This window comes from Vicugna pacos, chromosome 17 (genome assembly GCF_048564905.1).
Source record: "Vicugna pacos chromosome 17, VicPac4, whole genome shotgun sequence".
NCBI lineage: Eukaryota > Metazoa > Chordata > Mammalia > Artiodactyla > Camelidae > Vicugna > Vicugna pacos.
The window spans coordinates 43381347-43401292 of record NC_133003.1 but is presented as its reverse complement, the minus strand read 5'-3'; the positions used below and the strand labels follow the sequence as shown (position 1 = coordinate 43401292).

Sequence of the window (19946 nt, the reverse complement as noted above, 5' to 3'; positions counted from 1 at the left end):
CAAAAGGTTGATCCTAGACCAAAATCACTACAAAGTTCATTTGGAGAAAAAAAAAAAAGGATAGAAAACACATTTTTTTTTTAAATAGGGTGAGGTGAAGAGATTTGTCTTATCAGATATTCAAATGTATTATGAATATACTATAACCAAATATTCCAGTATCTATGTCACTATAAGCAACATAGCTCAGCATGTAGAAAGTTAACAAAAAAAGTTAAAAAAAAAATGACATTTTAAACCAAACAGAGAAAGACTGGGTAAGTACAATAATGTGTGACAATTGGCAAATAATTTGAAAAGAAACAAAATTAAATCCATATCCCACACTTTATTCCAAAATGGATAGTATATGCATTAAATAAACAGTAAAATAATAGAAGGAAATACAGGAGAATACTTTTATAATACTGATTAGTAGGAAGGTCTTTCTAAGGAGGGCATCAATGACAAAACCATTAAGAATAAGATTAAGAGACATAACTGCTTTAAAAATAAAGCAACACTTTTACCCATGCCTCTGCTATAATCAAATTACGGTTCAAATGATAAACATACTTGCATTAAAGTGAATTAGTAATGACTCTCTAAAGAGCTTTTATAAATCAAGTAGAAAAAGAGAATCAACCAGTTGGAAGGTGACTTAGGCACAAGAATAAACAATTATCAAAGGAAAAGGAAAAAAAAAAAACAACCCAGAAGTAGTCAGTAAGCACATTAAAATGTGTTTATTGGTAGATAACAAGATTGTTATTAGATAATTTGGAAAAAAAGACCTATTCTATGTCCTTAAAATATAAAGTGTTCATGCAGCAACTCCACTTCTAGGATGAGTGTTAAAGTATATTTACTGAAGTGTTTACAATGGTTGAATTTGAAAAAAAGATAAAGAAAATAGAAACAGAGTGCATAACTGAATAATTAAAATGTAGACTCATACACAGTAAAGGTATCATAAAGGTATAGATTCATATATGTTGAGATGAAAATACGCTCGCAATGTTTTTTAAATGAAAAGGCAGGATCAGCATGCATTGTTAGACTTTCCTTATCATTGAAAACCTCTATTATTAAAAGCATATCCAGGGTAAAACTCCTAGGAAAATATATCAAATTTAGTAGACTATTAGGATTATAGATAATTTTCATTTTCACATATAGGCATTTTCAGATTTTTTATAATAAACAGGCAAGCGTTTTATAAGGTAAAATAGTAAGGCTATTTCCATATTTAAGGATAACAGAAAAGAACACAGCTCTTGAAAGGCTCTTGAGAGGATCTTTTCCTCCTTAGAAACACCTAGGTATCACTGCCATGCTGCTGAAAGTATATTTATTTAGAAACTCTGTAAGCAGGTCATGGGTTTTGTTTTTTTCACCACAGGAAGTTCAACTGGAAACCCAAATTAATTTTGACCCAGATATACTGGAAAATCTTACTACTATTTTTGGTTATTTGCTGCATGAGAGGTGTGGAATTGGAAACTGATGAGGATGGAAGTAAGGAATTCTTACTGTAATTAGTAACATGGTTCTGAATTCTGGTACTTCTGTCTCAGTTTTGCAACCTTTTCTTCATTTATTCTTCCAAAAGCACTAAATGTATCACATTTCAAATGTAGGTATATAATGTTAGTTCAGTTGAGTAGATAAACAGTATTAAAAATCCCAATATAATAGACCACATTGGTGTTATGAGTTTAGGGAAAGATAGATCTTGTCAGTGGGGAGAATGATGAAAACCTTTGCGGAAGAGTAACATTTCATCTAGAAAGTAAAAGGTTAATTTCAATAGAGGCAGTAGGGAAAATGGCATTGCAGCCAGAGGAACAGTAGGGTTACTAAAATTAGGAGTGACAACGCATGACTCCCATGTGAACAATAGAAAAAGAGTCACATGTCACTAAACTGTGGACCTTGGAGGTTTTGAGGAAAAACTAGAAGAGTCCATCACAGAAAGCCTTAACTGGAAGACCAGACATTTATTTTATAGGTTACAAGAAACAGTCAAACTCTTTAGAAAGCCTACAAAAATGATCGCAGTTGCAATGGACTGGAAAAAATAACATTTTACACAAGAAAGCCACTCAGGAAATTACTGCATTAATAAAGATGAAATTGGAGCTAGAGAATGAGAATGAATTCTGAAGTTGTTGCAGATGCAGAGCTAAAATTATGACAGATGACTGGATAAGGCAGACAAGAGACAGAGTCCTCTCAAATACGAGTATTAGTAAGAATAATGGGAATGGAAACATTGGAAGAAGCTTAGCTTAGGAGGAAGAAGTTTGGTTTAGATTTGTTGAGTTACAGAGGCATTTGTGTATCCTAGAAGTGGCATTATATTAGGTGTGTAGATTATGGAGAGATGACAGGCATATAGATACAATTTTGGGTGCCGTCAGCAATTGGGCAATACTGCACCATGAAAGAATGGATGGATGTGGTAAAATTGGTGGATAGCTCTGAGCAAAAAGAGAAGACCAAAAGTAGAATGTTGGAAGGGAAAGTAAATTAAGGAAGTTTGAAGGGGCAAATAGTGATAGAGACCGGGTGTGTATTTGCCTGTTTTGTTCGCTGCTGTGTTCTTAATACCTGAAATTGTGCCTGACTTATAGAATGCCTTGATGAATGTTACTGAATTAATTAATGTATAAAAAAGAGGATTTTAAGAGAAAGAGGTCTGTGAACAGTGAAAGAATACTGCCTAGGAGAAAAGGAACATGATGTTTGAAGAGGAAAGTGGATTTTGTGCTCATGAGGTCATTCCTGATCTTTGAGAGACCCAGATTCAGAAGAAATGAGAAGGGGCAGAAATCAGATCATTTGGTAAATCACCTTATTGTTTCCACTCTCATATGTTCTATCTTTTCAAACTAGAATTTTTTTCTGTCAATAATATCCAGGATCTGGGCTATGCATGACAGTATTTTCTTCTCTTTTCTTTTGTTTTTTTTCAGAAGATTACTACCCTTGGAGTTTTATGCTTTACTGAAGCAAACAAACAAATAACTGGTAATTAATTAAATCTAAGAAACACAACATAAGTTCAACATACAATTTGAAATATAAATTCAGTCCTTGAATAAATGTGCTTTGTCCCAAATGCATAAACACTGATTTTGCAGAGAAAAATAAAAAGCCACTATCAGTGATATATAGCTAATTATTTTCAGTTAGTTTCCCAAGCCTTAAATTATGAAGCTCGTGTGTGTGTGTGTGTGTGTGTGTGTGTATGGAAGGTAGTGTTTGTGTAAGTCACACCTTTTTGTCTATGTGCCAGATGACTGACAAATTTCAGACATCAGTTCAACTCTTTGAATAGAAGAGAAACTCGTGTGGGAAAAGCTCAGATTTGGGGGGAAGGTAATTGCATTCTAGTTTAAGAGATTTTATGTTGTAATACTTAGGAGTGTGCTTTAAATTTCTTGTTTACTTACACATTTTGGTTAGCATCATTGCATGAAAGTGCAACCTTTGGGTTCACCAGAGAAAAGTGACAAAAGCACAGCATAAAGAAAAACATCAATTTACTCTGCAGGTACCAGCAGTATGTTTACTTCATACCCTAAAATGAATGGTTATGTGGTACTTATTTTAAATCATATTTTATTACAAGGCCATGGGATAGATTTTGTTAGATTGGACACTTTGTCAGTATAAAAGAGATGAAAAACATGTGTAAATCTCAGACATTCACTCACAGTTAAAGGATGTCTTTGGTAGATGACTTACTGCAATTACGCAATTTGAAAAGTTAAGAGGAAATCTCACAGAAGAAAAAGAAGCTTTGCATTCAGACCTGTGACATTCTGTTTCTCACCTGCTGTATATCCACAGGCAAGCTTCATAAACTCTCTGATATGCTTATCCATATAAAAAGCCAGTATTATATAGATGAAGAGTTTGTAAGATATAAAATATAAGACTATATGACAGAATTATAGATACCGACCTACCAAATATGAGTATTTGGAAAGATAATGGAAATACAAAGTTAGGAAGTTCAGTTTATGGAGGAAAGCTGAAATTCAATTTAGATTCCTTGAGTTATAAAGGTGTTGATGTATCCAAGCAGAGGTATCATTTTGGGAGTGGCAACTATGGAGATTTTAAGGTTTCATGCCATAATACAGTAACAACTTATTCAGAGTACACCACAATATATACAGGAATTATCCTAAGTGTTTTCTTCATTAACATTACAATTATTGTATAAGATAAGAATGATTTTAAGTTTTCTTATAAGAAAACTGAGGTCTGGAAAGAGTGACCTTGGATAAAGGTCATGCAGATAAAGTGAATTAGGGTTCAGACCAGGACTGTTTGGGGCTAGGCTACTAACCACAATGCACCCTTGCTTCCCTAATGCAAAAATGCATGTAAAATTACTCTTGAATATAAATGTACCACCGACATCTAAAGTGGTACATGTAATCAGTAGATGTTGTGTATGAAGGCTGAGCTAGTACAACACTGCTAAGTCCTAACATTTATTGCATACTTTCTATGTGCCATGCACTCAGTGCTCTACAAGCTTCCAGCTAAATTCTCACAGGAACTTGAATCCAGGCAATCCAGTGGGTGCTTCCAGTCAGCCACCATCCCACCTCACCTGTGTGTGAAGAGGATTCAACTGACAATAGGGATTTGCTCAAGGGCTGAGGAACTGTTTTGAGAAACTTAGTTTCATGAGTAGATTTGTGTCTTACAAGAGGAAGGGCAGGAGTGTGTAGTCAGATTTTCATGGAAGAGAATGTTCTTGCCATAACAAGCTAAATTGTTTACTCATTTTGGTTTGATCTTGTTTTGACTTGACTAACTCTGATCACCAACCAACAGGGGTCTTATGAAGAGAAACTGTAGTGCGTTCCAGGAGAAATGAGCAGCCAAAGCCTGGCATAACACCTGACAACCTTCTGGGCACTGACTTTAAGGACCTTAAAGTCAAACTGGCAATTTCCTAACATCTACCTTCATGATCTCACTGTGATTTTTATGACTTTCTCTCTCACTTTCTTCCTCTCCTTCTTAGTTAATGAATAAAATACAGACCTGCTGCAAACATCAACAATCCTTGTGTTTTGTATTGCAGAACACTTTAGGAGCAACAGTATACACTGCAAAAAAATATATAAGCAAGTGTTTCTTTTTTGGTCTTAAGGCATAGAATTGACTAAGGTTTTGAATAAAGTATGTCTTTAGCTTAGGTCACAAACATTCATTCATTTATTCAATCATACATTAATTAATGGTAATTGAGCCCTTACCATGTGCTATGCCCTGAGCTAGTCAGTGGGAACATTTCAATCAATGAATCTTTTCCTTTCAAGTCTTATTTTGGTCCTTGTTTCAAAATGAGTAGTTTTGCTTCTGTTTTCCTATTTATTATTTGTTTAAATGTTATTATCATTTGGTGACTGGTAATTTAACATAGATTAAAACTATATCATATATATTATTACATATTATATATAATATACACATTATATATATATATATTCCTTTTTATGTTTTCTAGCAATATTTTCCACTAAGTTGGGAATACCTTTGGATTCTGTTTCCCTTTGTTTTTAGAAATTTAGGTATTTCCTTTCTAAGCTTCAGCTGTTCTTCCACTGCTCTTGCTTTATCTCACTCATTTCTTTTTAATTGTCTTTTTAATAGATTAAAATCCAATAAGTTTCTTAACTGGTTATCCTCTCCCCTCTGAGTACAAAGAAGAATGGTGCTTTATCCAGCAGGCTTAATTCTCCTCACTGATAATAAACAATAAACCATAAAATTTACTTGGCAGAAAAGAAATCAAACACCTGAAAATTTTGTGCAATTCCAAAAACTGCAGTCTACCTTAGGTTGCCTTATTAAGTGTATAAGATGTTTTATTTGTTTGTTTTATGAAACTCATTAGCACTGAAATGCTGAGTGGTTTGAAATCAGCAGAGAATCAATAACGGGGTTTAGGAACTCCTTGTTCTTATTTCCTGGGTGGGGAGGATACTTGGGGCCCTACCAAAGCAAGGGCTTGCATGGGAGGCACTCAGTTGTGAATGTGGAGAATTGTTTCCACTCGAATGTTCAGGTGTTGTAAAATCCGTAACTTTCATGACAATTTGGAGGTAGCAGAACTAAGGAGCATCTGCAAAACTTGCCATGATTTACAGAGCTTTTAAAGCTAATGTTTCACAAATGAATCACTTCAGCAGTGCACATTTTCCTTTCTGAACACAAACTAATCATGGAAGATTTTGCATTTCTAGTGCCTCCCGCTCTCTTCTCCTTTTCCAGCTTGTAAAAGAAAAACTGCCTGTGATGCACTAATGTACCTAGTGACCCAATTCTGTTCTTCAGGTAGAGATGTTGGTGCTTCTTTTAAATGGCCTTTGATACATTTGCCAAACTAATTTAGACGTTAACTTGACCTTTGAGACAACTGTCTTCAATAGTTGTCGGGAAAAAAATGAGGAGAAAGCTACGACTCCTTTATTGTTGGTTTACCTGTAACATTGATAAAGCTAACAGACCAATTAGAAGAGATATAGGGCACTGATTATTTTCTGAAAGAAGGTCAAACTGAAAGATAAACATCTAAGCAAAGGCTTAGATGGAATAAAAATAGTCCACAGACCTAGAAAAATATTGCACAATGACATGTATGATATTTTTTAAAATCACAACTTGCCCTGTGGAACTCGGGAGGGTTAGAAATAGAGAGTCAGTCTTAGGGACCACTGAGAGCACATTTAGAAGAGGAAATGAGTCCTGGGAGTCGAAGGGCTGGCTCTTCCTCATAGTTCCAAGCAGAAAGCACTCAAGTCTCTGGATTCTCAGGTTGGTGGCCTCTTAGATGTTTACGGTTCCAAGGTTAAAAATCTCACAACTAACATCTGGCACGTGTCAAAATGAACCCATTTGAGTTATTTATAAAATGAGAATAATAATACTGGCCTCTTGGGTAGACAAATGCTTATAAAGGGAAAGACATCAAACATTGTTAACCTTAGAAATTGATAATAGTGGTCTTTCTGGTCATACAGCAGCTATTACATATGCATTGGAACTACAGGCACATTCAGAAAGCCTGGAAGTGAATGAGAGAAGCGGTTGCTTATGCAGCCTGGGTTCTGCTACCTAGAGACAGTCTAACACTTGCTGCTAATAAGTGTAGACCTCCTGCCTGATCGTATATTGCTTCCTTTCTGTAGCTCATCTGGGACTTATCTGGAGTTCACTGAATGGGTAAAGTGCCCCAGACTGTATTAAATTATTTTCCGTGTTGCTGTTAACATGGGGAAAGATAGCCACAATTAAGTTAACCCAACTCAGCCCAAGATGGGCCTGCTGTAATGAACTCTCTGACTTATCTGGAATTATTAAATTCAGCATCATGAGCTCTACATTCAAGAGAAAATGTATTTTTCCTCTAAACATGGAGAAATGAATATTTCACTAGTGAAAACCAGTAGAATTATGGCTCTGATTTCAAACTCAAATTAGAATGTTTGGTTATTGTGAAGTTTTGTATATGTTTTAAGTATCTTGTGAAATTCTAGTAAGGTGGACCACCAAAATGTATTCTCTTTGCCACAGTGTATGAATAAAACACCATTTTAAGAATACTGCAGGTAGGGGTGAAAAACAAAATGTCCCAAATATCAAATAATCAAAATGAGTACACAGTATGAGTTGATTTAGACATGATAATGTCAAATGGACCATATAAATAAGACAAAAGAAGGAAGGCAGGCTTAAGGTATAAAAAGAGGAAAGTATAAGATGCATACGATAAAAAAACAAACACAACCACCATGCAAGTGAACCTGGCTTATACAAAATGAATTAGGAACTGACAGAGTTGTCCATGTGACTGACTTTCTGCAAATCTAAAATCTGTTCAACTCCTTCTTTGTATCGTCTATTTTTACCCAATCTAAGTAACTATGTTTTGCTCTAATCTAGGTGGATTAATAATGCTCAAATAAATATACCTTAAGTAAAATATATATTAATTGAGGAGCCTGGCAAACTCATACTCAAAAATATTCTCTATATTATTAAGGATACTTGTCATCTTTTCATCTTCTAAGAAAGCATACATTTACAGATGGATAAGGCCAATATTGAAAAAAAAACTCATTTATATATAACACTTGCTAACATTAATATTAGGCTGAATTGGTCGGACATATCTTTTAAAGCATGATTGTTTCTTGGAACTTCATGTGTAATTGAGACATATGATATTATTGATAACATTTAAGTTTTGATCCTTTTCTGACAAAATCGTCTTTTAATTAATATTGTTTCATCAGTATTTAAATTGTAATGAAGTAGGGAATCAATAAGAATGATAAATAAAATAATACTTAAATGAAATACACATATATGCAAATACCGTAAGGTATTTCTTTTTATTCTTTTTTTCTTTTTCCTTGTGCTTTGATGACTAGAGAAGTTCCTTTAAAATTTCTTGGAAAGCTGGTTTGGAGGTGCTGAATTGTTTCAGCTTTTGTTTATCTGTGCAACTTTTGATTTCTCCATCAAGTCTAAAATGATAACCTTGCTGGATAAAGTATTCTTGGCTGTAGGTTTTTCCCTTCAGCACTTTAAATATATCGTGCCACTCCCTTCTGGCCTAAAGGGTTTCTGCTGAAAAATCAGCTGTTAACCTTATGGGAGTTCCCTTGTATGTTATTTGTTGCTTTTGTCTTGCTGACTTTAATATTCTCTCTTTATCATTAATTTTTGTGAATTTGACTAGTATGTGCCTTAGTGTATTCTTTGGGTTGATCCTGTGTGGGACTCTTTGAGCTTCCTGGACTTGGGTGAGTGTTTCAGAAGTTTTCAGTTACTATCTCTTCAAAAATTTTCTCAGGTCCTTTCTCCCTGTCTTTGTTTTCTGGGACCCTATAATGTGAATATTAGTGCACTTCATATTGTCCCAGAGTTCTCTTAAATTATCCTCATTTGTTTTCATTCTTTTTTCTGTTCTGCAATGGTGATTTCCACTATTCTGTCTTCTGTCTCACTAATCTGTTCTTCTGCCTCGTTTAGCCTATTCTTGGTTCCTTCTAATGTGTTGTTCATTTCAATAATTTTATTCTTCAACTCTGTTTGGGTATTCTTTATATTCTCCAGCTAAAAACTTCACTCTGTGCATCTATACTTCTCTTGAGTTCTCTGAACATCTTCACCATCATTATTTTAAACTCCTTCTTGGATAAATTGCCTATTTCCTTATCACTTATTTCTTCTGTGATTTTATCTTGTGTCTTGTCCTGGAGAATACTCCTCTGCTGTCTCATTTTGTCTGTCTTTCTCTTTGTGTTTTTAGATGGGCTAGTTATGATTCTCAACCTTTGGAGAAGTGGCCTTCTGTGGGAGATGTTCTATGAGTCCCAACAGTACACTCCTCTCTTGTCACCCAAGGGGCAGGGTCTAGCTGGCCAAGCTTTACCCAGCAGTGGGCAGACACCAACCCCTTCTGCCAGGAAACGTACATAAGCGTCTAGCCCAGCCTCATCCACCAGAGGGCAGACACCAGAAATAAGAAAACAGTAGCCCCATGCCTGTGGAAGGAATCCACAAACACAGTCCAGACTCTACCCTGGAACCAAAAGGTATTTCTAAGTACCACAGTATACTATACCACTAACACTTTCTAGACATAAATAAAAATTTTACCAAGTTTCTCAAAGGTTTAAAATATGTGATTGCCTACTATATGTACAAAAGTGTGAGGCAATGAGAGGGAGCAAAGATAAAGGTTTTAAAATTTTAAGGAGTCATTGAGTATACAAAGATAACATTTATTAGCTTTTAATGAAATGACTGAGAACCAACTATGGTCTTGTTATTGTATTAAGTCCTGATTTAGGACAATGTGAAAAAAACAGACATTGTCTAGACCACTATGGAATTTACAGTGATACAGATGAACATGCATGACAAAGTCATATATATAAAAGTAAAATTACAGCTGTGGAAAGAGAATAATAGAGAAGTGCAAGTTTCTCTGAAAATGCATGGTAGGAAGAAACTGACCTAGTTAGATTATAGAAGACTTCCCTGAGGAAACGATAATTGAATGGAGGTGTGAAGAGTTCAAGTGAATTACGGGAAGGAGGCTGGTGAATAGTACTTTAGGAGCAGGAACTGAATATGATAAGTTCCACAGCAGAGGGAAGCAAGGTTAATTAGAAGAACTGAAAAAGGTCCTTGTGGTTGTACTACAGAGAGGGGGAAAGGGTTTAGTACGAGGGAAAGTGAGAGGGAGATGGGCACCAGGGCATCCAAGGTCAGGTGGTTATGTTAAGGATTTCAGTTTTTATCCCAAGACCCTTGGGAATCTCTGGAAAAGTTTAAGTAGAGGATGACCAGATTTGCATTTTAATCTAGATTCAGCCTGGTGGTAGGTTGAGGCAAAAACAAGAGAAGGAGGGGGGCCAGTAAGTGTCTTTTGTGGTAGTCTAGGTAAGAAATAATGCTATTTCTGCAAAGAAAATGAAAACCACCAGATTAGCTGATGGATTAGATGTGGTGTGTGGGGGAGGGAAGTGTCACAAATGACCTCCTGTTTTCTGGTTGTTGTTGTCGTTGTTGTTTTTTAAAATCTGCCCTTCCAGGAAACACACAGAATAGACATGATATGCCTTAGGCTACCCAGGCTGCTTCTCACTTGATCCTAAAAATATCTGGTGTCAAAGAGATAAAAACCCGGTTTCAAGATGAATCTACTTTTAACATCTTGCCATTCTACCATCAAGCTCCAGTTTATAAACTCATTTCTTTTTGGAACTGTATTCAAAGTGATCCAATCTTTCCAGTTTGTTTAAAGAATTTAAACAGAACACACAAATGGTATTCAAATTCAGATGTGTTCCCCTTAAATTAACAAAGAAAAATAAGCTTCCTACGTATTACAAAAAGAAGGTCTTATACTTCTTCACATAATTTAACACAGAGGTACCTGCCAACGTATAGGCATTTACCTCCAGTCTGACTCTTGTATAAATAGTTGGGTCACCTCTGTTGGCAAACTCCTGCCAAAAGTAAATAAGATATAAAAATGGCCTGGAATATTCTGCCTACTCAGAAAGTGATGTTTCTAATGCTGTCTGGGCCAAATTATGTCTTTCTACAGTACAATTAAAAATTGCTTCATAAGCATCTTTCAAAAAATGAAAATTGTTGAAACTTACTGAATCCTCGGCAAGTGGGTGCTCATCGAAACCAGCATTTAAATTGCAGAATTTTTTATATACTGGTTTTGAATAAATTAATACAAACATATAGAGAATGCTAGAAGTAAATTAGCAATCATTTATAGGGATTGATATGTTCACATACAGCATATGGCATTCTGTTTTACTCTGTTGCACTGATTATTTTCAAATTTTTACTTCCCTGTCTTGATCCCACCATGAAAATTTATTTTTTATTCATAATCTATCTTGTGGGAACTAAAAAAAAAAAAATCACCATATAATTCTCAATTAGAATGCTCTGAAGTCCTTTAAGTGAGGCCCTGTTATACCACTGAGATACTCTGGGTAGTTGGCATTACTTAAAATCTGCTTTATCTGAGCAGCACAGAAGCTAATATAGTTCTCCAGTGTCAATTCTCCTATGTTGTGTCTGGGTAGAAGGGTGATGTGCGAAATTACACAGGGCCCAGTAAAAGCGATCGTGTTCCATGTATGTATAGCATATCTACTTGAAGGTATGTTCAAAATGTTTGACTAGAATAAAAAGTGATAGAAGATGAGAAATGTATGTGAAGATGATTTTAGTTCTTTTCTCTTACATTTGTAGTACCAAGTCAAGAACCAACTTGTATGAGGTTAAACCATCCTCTATGTTTTTACCTATAGAATGGATACAGGAGCATGCAGTCTGACTACTTTTCAGTCTCTAGTAGAGTTTAAATATAATTTATTTGCACAGGATTCGACCAAATATATATTATCAGTCCTCATTCCTCTCTGTTGGGCTACCATAATAAAATACCGCAAACGGGCTGGCTTAAACAAGAGGAATCTATTTCTCAGTTGTGTGGAGGCTGGAAGTCCAAGATCAAAACAACAGCATGGTTGGTTCCTCCTGAGGCCTCTCCCTTTGGTTTGCAGATATTGAATTTTTCACTGTGCTCTCATATGGCCTTTCCTCTGCGAGGCCTCCCTGGTGCCTCTTCTTATAAAGACATGGATGGTGGTACTCCGTTAGGACCTTACCCTTATGATCTCCTTTAATTGCCCTTTAAAGGCCCATTTCCAAAACAGTGACACTGGGGATTAGGAATTCAACATACGTGTTGGGGGTGGGAGGAGCAGAATTCAGCCCATGAATTCCCTCCTTGCTATTCATATTATTCTGTGTGTGCTCTACATTCAAGTATATAAGCATCATATATTTTCCCCATGCACTGATTATGGAAAATTCTCAAAACTTGTGTATTGCTGAAAGAAGGAAATTATATATCAAGGTTTATTTCTCTTCCTTTGTCTTTTTAAAGAAGTAGGGGTGAACTAGCTAACGGAGACTTGCAATGGAGATACAGCTGCTCATTTGGTCCTGTCTAGAGCCAAAACCCTAGGACACACTATTTCTAAGTATCTCTGAGGAATAAGGCAGGTGTGTTACAATTAAATGTCTGGGAAAAAATGTACCCAGAAAGAATAAGACAGCAAGAACTCTGCTGAAACCATGCCAGTCAACTGTTCTCCTTTTCCCCATGTTTCAACAATTGTATATTTGAAGCAGATCAATATGAAATTCTATATTTAGTACTGGTACATGGAGTACAGTGTAACAAACTTAGAATTATTCTTTTGGTCTAGGGTAATTTCAGTAAAGTGGCACACTATAATTACAGACAACCTATAGTGTTGCTATAATTTAGAAAATGTTCTCTTTTTTAAAATCATGTAATTGTACAGTTTTTATTTTGGGGAAGGAAAATTACTTTTTCTCTACTTCAGCTAAGGAACATGTGCAGGTACCACAATCTAATGTGGGCTTCCTCCAGATGGTCCCTATGTTTTCACATTTTTATCCAACCTTGGAATCTCCACATGACTGCACATAGGCTTGGAATCCCACAAGTTATAAACATCTAGGGCACAAACAGGATGCTCTAATAAGAGCGAATCTGGAGGCAGATTTTGCAACTGGCACTAAATAGCAAAAGAAAGCCTGGAACAGTGGCAAAGAACGAGGTCATTCTTCTGAGTGATGAACTGGTTTACACAACTATATTCCAGAAGAAGATTTAAGGTAGCTTATAAGGATACATAAAGTATAACAAAGTATTTAAAAAGGCAAAGGTGGAAGGGGAAAAGAAAATAAAATAAAGATGAGAACAGAAAAGTGAAATGAGACTAACAAAATGGCATCTTATGCTGATATTTATACTTACATCAACATAGAAATTTGGGCTAAGCTTACAGCAGCCTAACTTGAAGAGACATAGTCAGTCATATAGTTCTTAGTCTCCAAAAGATAAACCAGCCAATTAAGCTTAGAAGAAGAACAATTATTCTTGTTACTAAAATTAGAAATTTCTTCTGTGCATACTCAATAAAGAGGCAATGGATGACGTGGCAATACCCTGGTAACAACTTACTAAACATCTTCACTTTCAGCTAGAATAGATCACAGAAAATCCAATGATGAGAGAATTGCTTGCTTTTTCTGTGAGCCTAAGATACTATTTTTCAGATATGCAACCTGGTTTATACCTATTGTCTCACCGTAATTATTAATAGTACCAACTATACTCTCAAAAATGTCCCAGGTAGGATAATAGATTGTATGCTTACTCTAGCTAAAAATTAAGTGTTTTCTTTTTTTTTTAATGGCAAAATATATGTGACATTGACCTAGTAACTTAACTTTTTGAGACCTCCAACTCCTCATGGATGGTACAGAGAATAACTGTCATTTAAAACAATTTTTTTCCTCAGCGTTTTAGTTTTCTAGAACTGCCATTACAAAGTGCCACACACTGGGTGGCTTAAATGATAAAAATGAATTTTCTCACAATTCTGGAGGCTAGAAGTGTGACTGACATTAAGGCTAGGCAGGACTGGATTCTTCCGAGGCCTCTCTCTTTAGCTGCCTTCCCTCTGTGTCTTTACATTCTCTTTCCTCTGTGTATGTTTATAGTCTCATGTCCTCTTCTCTTACAGACACCATTCAGAAGGATTAGGGTCCACCCATATGACCTCACTGTATCCTCATTACCTCTTTAAAGACCCTATCTCCAAATACAGACCTATTCCAAGCTACTGAGGACTTTAACATAGGAATTTCGGAGAGAAACCAATTATTTTCTCACTGTTTTCTAAAGAATATTTTACATCAAATTTCAAATGGAGTGCTCATAACAAAGCAATCTGCATTGCTTTCCTCACTATATTGATAGAGTACATACAGTTTCTGCTAACATTCTGAATGAAATTAGAGAGGTGGTGGAATCTGCTGCATCCTTCTTGAAATACTCGGTTTTAGTGTCAAAGGGCCAGATGCATGTAGGTTTCACCTTTAATACCATTATCTTTATATTCTGCATGTTTCTTAGCATACTTTCTGATCTACAGTACACAGCTCCATTTCCCAAGCATGCCTTGCATTCATGTCTCTAGGCACTTTTTCCCATTTGATTTAAAAGTTTTCCCACAACTACAGAAATCCCACATATGCTTCAAATTCAAAATTAATAAGATTTCCTTATTCAACACATCAATAATTAGTTAACCTTTCCTCTGCCTTACACTATGGTTAGCTGTGTTTTTATAACATCTCTATTAGACTGTAATTTTATCAAGATAAAGGTTGTATCTTTTTTTATTTTTACATCTCCCTTCTCTGATCCACACCTCCCTCCCTATTTTTCTCCTTAATCCTGAATAAGTATCACAGTGTTTAAAGCCCAGCCTCATGCCCACTGTATGGTTACTGAGTAAATCAAGTGACCAACAACAGGCATTTGTTATCTACACACTATGTCTAGCATTACCTCACCTCAAAAAAGATATCATGTTCTCCATGACCCATGGTGGCCTTTTTTCTGTCCCTGGAAAGCTCAATGTTCATTCATTTCAAGGACTTGCATCTGTGATTTCCTCAACCTGGAATGCATTCCTTCTAGCATTTCACCCTAATTTTAATCCGGGTCTCAGTTCAATTGTCACATCTTCATTAGCCCTTCTCAGATCACCTTAGCTAAAACAGTTTCTCTGTTAAGTCATTAATCTGCTTTATTTTTTCATAATATTTATTACAACTTGAATTTATTTATCTATTTACACTTACACGATAGAAGGCAAACTCCATGAGGTCAGGAAACTGCTTATCTTTTTGTTAATTTCTCTCCGTTGCCTAAAACAGTATATTGTTAAGTACTCAGAATATGTTTGATGAGTGAGTAAATCAAAGAAGCTTACATTTCATGTTATTAGGTACTTCAGGAAGAAGATATATCTTTCTATTTTGATTTCATTTTGACGAAAAATATGTTATCAAAGCAACAATGGAATATATTTCATACAGTTAAAGAAAATCATACCCATTCAAGCAAAATAAAAGAACTGATAATACTTTCATGAACATATATCTTGGCACTCTGAAAAATTACCTGATGAATATGGAATAACTTCCTACTATTTGTGTGTGTGTATGTTTGTGATTATGTGCTTTATTGAAAAATACTTATGCACTAAAAGCACAACAAACAAAAGGAAAAAAATAAATTGGATTTCATCAAAATTTGACCTTTTGTGCATCAACGGACACTATAAAAATGTGAAAAGACAGCTTGTGGAATGGGATAAAATATTTCAAAATCATATATTTACTACAAGTTCTAGTTTCTTAAAACTCATCAGTAAAAAGACAACCCAATTAAAAAATGGGCAAAGGACTTGAATTAGACACTTTTTAAGGAGGATATAAAAATAGCTAACAAGTATTTGAAAAGAAGCTCAATGTTACTGGTCTGCAGGGAAATGCAAATCAAAACCACAATAATGTACCATTCAACACTGACTAGTATAGAAATAAAAATAAAAAGGAAATAAAATAATAATAATAATAATTTTAAAAATGGATAATAAGTTTTGGCAAGGAAGTAGACAAACTGGAAGTCTCACACACTGCTGGTGAGAGTGTAAAATGGTTCAGTCCCTATGGAAAACAGTTTGGAAGTTCTTCAAAAAGTTAAACATAGAACTATTGTGTGACCCCATGATTCTTTTATTAGGTGTATACCCAAATGAATTGAAAAAAAGGACTCAAATAAGTACATGTACATGCATATTTTTAGTAATACTTTCTACAATTATTAAAAGGTGAAACAGCCCAAATGCCATTTCTGAGTGAATCTTAAAAACATTATGCTAAGTGAAAGAAACTAGACACTAAAGGTCACATATAATATGATTCAATGTATATGAAATATTTAGAATAGATAAATTGAGAGAGACAGAACACAGATTGGTGGTGTCTGGGGGCTGCATGAAGAAGAGGTTGGGAAAAACTTCTCCATGGATAAAGGGTTTTACTTTGTAGTGATGAGGGTTTTGGAGTTAGATAAAGGTGGTAGTTGCACAACATTGTGAATACACTAAATGCTACTGAACTGTTGACTGTAAAATAGTTAATTTTATGTTATGTGAAATTCACCTCAATAAATTATTTTCAAAACTTATGATTCTGATTCTTCTGGATAGCAATATTCAATTTATTTGATAAAGACATCGAATATGTCTCCTAAAAATAAGTAAAATGTGGTATATGAACTTTATTGCATATAAATGATTATGTAAAAATATGTATTTCTTAAACCCTACACCATCACTCAGTGCCAGCTGTCTACTTGTCTTCAGAGAATTAGAATGTTCTTTTTTTTAGGCTAAGAGAAGATTTACTGTTTTATAAAGATATTTGCCAATTTAATTTCTTATCTTAACCTCCAGTAACCACAGAATTCCCTTTTGGACAATATTCAAAACTCATAATAGGTACATTAGGATATTCAACATGATTTTCTTGATCAGTAAGTATTCAAATGAGGCATTTACAATTAATTATCGAATTCTTCTAACTAGATATTCTTTGGACCATTAAAGAAGCAATTCTATCAGCTGGATCAGGGTATCCCATGGAGACCCACAGGAACTAGTACCTATTCAGATTGGATGCCACTCAGAGGGAGAGATTTGGAGGGCAGATTCAGCTTCGAATTATGGGCTATGGCCACCTCAGCTGTTTGTCCCAAACTGGCCATCACCATGAATGCTCTGAGAAGAGGTGAAGAGTGTAGACAGGTCAGTTCCTTTGGAGCCTGTGATCTCCATTAGGAGACATCTATGATGAACCTCACATATTCTATTCTTATTATGGTTAAAGGGCTGAAATATGTTCCTTCAAAATTCATGTGTTGAAGTTCCAACCCTTAGTACCTCATAATGAGATCTTGTTTGGAGATAGATTCTTTGCAGAGGTAAAGAAGTTAAAGTGAGGCCATTAGAGCAAGCCCTAATCCAATATGACTGATGTCCTTATAACAAGGGAAAAATTGGACACAGAGATAAGTATAGACAGGAGATAATGTGAAAAGACATGGGTTAAAAATGATGGCCATCTACAAGTCGAGGAAAGAGGCCTAGAATAGATCCTTCCTTCGCTTACAGCCTTCATAAGGAACCAACCCTGTGGACACATCAAGTTTGACTTCTGGTCTCCAGAACTGTGAGACAATAAATTTCTGTTGTTTAAGCCACCTAGTCTGTGTTATTTTGATATGGCAGCTCTAGCAAACTAATGCAATTCCAAACCCTTGACTCCCTTGTTCATTTTCCCCAGAGAGACTGGAGGAAAAAAAAAAAACTAAACTTAAATGCTAATTTCTTAGTCCTCATTATGGTAGAGGAGACAGAGCACTGGTCAATGATGATTAATTTCTACTAAAAAGGCATAAATGTAAATTTAACTTGTTCAGCACCATTAAAGAGGAAGCCTTTCGGAGAGCCTTATGGAAAACTTTAGCTTTCCTGATAAAAACAATAGATGTCACTGGCTCCAGTCCTTTCTACTGATAACTTGCTTTGAACTGGACAAGCAGTCAATGGCTTCAGCAGCCACCCTTGGCAGCATGAGGTGAGAAGTAGGCACATTAAGGATATTACAGTGGTAACATATAAATGTCCTTGATAATAGTATCACTGAGTCGTTGAATGAATACTGACTCCTGAGTACCCTTGATATAGGCAAAAAAGTAATTCCTAATTATAAAAACAATGTTAGTTATGCATAGGTCAGCTGTAGCCAAAAGTTCTCTTGGTATGCCCTCTTAGAATCTTTCTCCAATCAAATAAATAAATACATACGTATTTTAAAATTTTATTCAACCATACTTTCATCACACTTCTTGTATCATTCCTTCAGAAGCCTAATCATATATATTAAATAAATCTAGCTGAATACATTATTTATTAAAGCTGGAATTAAATGTCTCAAAGAAATACGGGCACTTTTTCCCATATGTATTCTGTATGTTGCAAGTTTTTTTCCAAGAAACATTATTTTTTAACTTCTTTTTATTGAGTTATAGTCATTTTACAATGTTGTGTCAAATTCCAGTGTAGAGCACAATTTTTCAGTTATACACGAACATATGTATATTCATTGTCACATTTTTTTTCGCTGTGAGCTACCACAAGATCTTGTATATAATTCCCTGTGCTACACAGTATAATCTTGTTTATCTATTCTCATATGCCTATCAGTATCTACAAATTTTGAACTCCCAGTCTATCCCTTCCCACCCCCACCCCCACCCCCTTGGCAACCACAAGTTTGTATTCTATGTCTATGAGTCTGAAGAAATATTATTTTTAATAGAACTTATTTCCATTTTCTGTTTAAGAGTTTGGGGAAGTACAGCTTAAGCCACTCAGTGCTTGTTCCTACCCATTCAGTGGCCGAGCAGTGGGAGCTGCTGACCAGCCTTCAGTGGGAGGCTGAGCTCTCTAGTCATCAGCAGGGAACTGCTGATAGGCATCAGGGAACCTGCACACCTTCAGACCAGTCTGCAGCTCTGGGCTGAGTAGCAGTAAACTTAGGAGCTGGAGCAGTCCATTCACCTTGAGCCTCCTTGGTTACAGCCTTTTCAGCAGCCAGCTCTTCCTTTTCAAACTCCTCAGAGTTTCTGAAGAAATAGAGGTTGGGCATGACCTCCCATGGGCATTCACCAGAACTGGTGCCACATATGCAGAATTTGTGGGCCAACATCTATTACTTTAGACCTGCTGAGTGAGTTCCCTTGTGTTGTCCCGGATGGCAATGTCGATATACCAAGAGAAGACTATGTTTCACAGAGTCATGGTGGCAGGTTATCCAAGATGCCTAGGCAAAGCTGGTGGTCATCTCTGGGACCAGTAACCACTGGAAGTTATGGCTCCCAGGAGGCTATCTGGATCTGATTAGTGAAGGTTCCTGGACTGATGCAGCCAGAAACAGCAGTGGCTCCAGGGGCATTAGCAAACTTCAGCACAGCTTGCTGGACAGAATTCCTGGAGGATATGACACTGACATTAGTCAGGTTTTCAGTGGTAACAGGGCACAAACTGTTAGCAGAAACTTCTCCTATATTCTCTTTAGATTTATGATGTAGATGCCATCACTTTACTTTTTGTAGATGTACTCTTCCATTTGGAATTCAAGATTGATGTCACCTAAGTGCATTTCTGCACGGATTTGAGGATGCACCCCTATATTTCCAGGAATCAAGAGCTCAAGACATTGTGAAAGTTTTCCTTTAAGGTATGATGGGAACCCAGAACAACACTTTATGGACATTTTTCTGGGTAAGGTTCCAAGTTGTTTTTATAAGTGTCATATTATTACTTTAAAAAATCAGAATCAAATAATTAATGTTATATGAAAAA

General features: G+C 35.7%; 1 pseudogene; it reads right to left on the bottom strand.

Annotated features, from left to right (window-relative positions):
* Nucleotides 1-18903: 18903 nt before the first annotated feature.
* Nucleotides 18904-19743, bottom strand: LOC116283882 (small ribosomal subunit protein uS2B-like; annotated as a pseudogene).
* Nucleotides 19744-19946: the final 203 nt, after the last annotated feature.